General features: G+C 38.6%; 1 pseudogene; it reads right to left on the bottom strand.

Moving 5' to 3' along the window:
- Positions 1 to 886: 886 nt before the first annotated feature.
- Positions 887 to 985, bottom strand: LOC132272088 (small nucleolar RNA R71; annotated as a pseudogene).
- Between the last annotated feature and the right edge of the window lie 1173 nt (positions 986 to 2158).

The following is a 2158-nucleotide window of genomic DNA, read 5'->3' as shown; positions in this document are numbered from 1 at the left end:
ATTCTTAGATAAATCGTGAGCCTGCATGGAGGCAATTTACTTTTCTTGCATATTATTGTTAAAGCATGGGAGTATGAACATTGTATATGGAGGAAGTTTATTGATTGTTGATTTGTTATGAAGGTGAAGTGTTTGTTGTTATTGATTGTTGTGTTGCATTGTGCATGCATGGTCATAGATCATTGAGACCTACTCTTATCCCTTTAAATTTTCATCTTGAATCCATTATTTGAAATCCTAGGGGAAGAGGTAGTGCTAGTCAATCTATTTCATCAATGGAAGGACACAATGAGGATCATGTGGAGGACCTTGGTCACATAGACCAACAAGGCATCCTCCACCCTAATGTGCATCATGATAATATGCAAGTTCCATTAGGCATGCCAAGGCCATATGTCTATCAACCAAGACAACAAGGCCAAGTTCCATTGGGAATGCCAAAGCCAATCTATGCTCCACCACCTCCCATTATTCAAGACAACCAAGGTGCCCATGTTGCACCTCCAATTGCTAATTCTCCCCTTGCTTTAAGAGATCACTATGTGCCTAATGAATATAATGCACTTACATGCATTCAATTGCCACCATTTAGAGCACACCACTATGAAATCAAGCCACAAACCATTCAAATGCTTCCTAACTATCATGGACTTCCAAGTGAAGAACCTTACAAGCATTTGGATGAGTTTCTTGAAGTATGTTCCACCGTAAAATACACGGACATGCCGAAAGAGGTCTCAAGGCTTAAACTTTTTCCATTCACCCTTAAAGATAAGGTAAAATATTGGTTCAACAACCTTAGACCTTTTTCAATAACTTCTTGAGTGGAAATGCAATAAGAGTTCTTAAAGAAGTACTATCCGGTTTCTAAGACCAATGCCATGAGAACCTCAATTCAAGAATTTTCATATGAGGATGGAGAAACATTTCATGAGACATGGGAACGCTTTAATGAATTGCTTAAGAAGTGTCCACATCATGACATGCCCAAATGGCAATTAGTTCAATATTTCTTTGAGAGCTTATCGAACAATTACAAAGGCATGGTTGATGCTTCCATGGGTGGCTCTTACATTGATAGGCACGAGGATGACGTGTGGCGTCTTTATGAGAGCATGAGTGAAAATTCTTTGCATCGTACTTTATCTTCGAATAATGGTAGAAATTCTAGTGGTAGGAAGAGTGTTGGCTTACATCAAGTCGACCACTCCAATGAAATTGCCGCCGAAATGAAATCATTATCTCAAAGGTTTGATCAATTTTTTATTAACAAAAACTCAGTGAATCAAGTATCTTCCTTCCCTAACCATTCTCATCATGCATCTAATGAGACATGTATGACTTGTTCAAGTGTTTTACATTCTACTTCCAATTGTCCTCATGGACATGTGCAAAGTGAGCATCATGAACAAGCAAATGCTATTTTTACTAATCAAGGGAACAATCCTTATGGAAATCATTACAATCCTAGTTGGAGGAATCACTCGAATTTCTCTTGGAAAAAACCAATGGGGGGCCTCAAACCTTTCCCAAGGCGGTTTTCAAGGAAAGTACATTCCACCTCCAATGCAAAGCCAAGGTTCCCAAGGTTTTAGATCATCATACCAATCACAAGGAAACCAATTTTCAAATTCTCATTCTTCCTAATCAATCATATTCCCAAGGAAATGTTAGAAGTCCTACTTTTGAAGAGAAAATTTTGACTGTTTTGGGCACTTTAGAGGCAAACACATAATTACTTCATTCTCACTCTCAATCCATTACAAAGTTAGAAACCCAAGTAGGGCAAATAGCTAGCACTTTAAATGCAGGAGAGAATGGAAAAATGCCTTTGAATGCCCCACAAAAGCAACAATGTGTTGTGGAGACTCATTCCTCATCGGAGGTCACACAATAGAGTATGTCAATGCGGTGACTACCTTGAGAAGTGGAAGGGTTGTGGACAACCAAGTGGGTGTGTCCAATGAAGAGAGTGAACCGGTGCAACCACAAGTTGACACCCGTCCCGTTTCATATCATATTCCTTCTTCATTGCATGTGCATGACCATATAAATGAGAATGTGTTGAAAAGTGATTTTGAAAAGAAAGATTTGCAAAATGATTTGAAAACTTCTTGTGTTGAAGAGACTTCAAAGAAAAAATCTGAAAAGGTTTTTG

Source organism: Cornus florida, unplaced genomic scaffold (genome assembly GCF_030987335.1).
Source record: "Cornus florida cultivar Cherokee Brave unplaced genomic scaffold, ASM3098733v1 CherokeeBrave_3.0.0_Hap2_Chr08, whole genome shotgun sequence".
Lineage (NCBI taxonomy): Eukaryota > Viridiplantae > Streptophyta > Magnoliopsida > Cornales > Cornaceae > Cornus > Cornus florida.
Note: the sequence above shows the minus strand (reverse complement) of the source record. Positions and strands in the feature narration are given on the sequence as shown.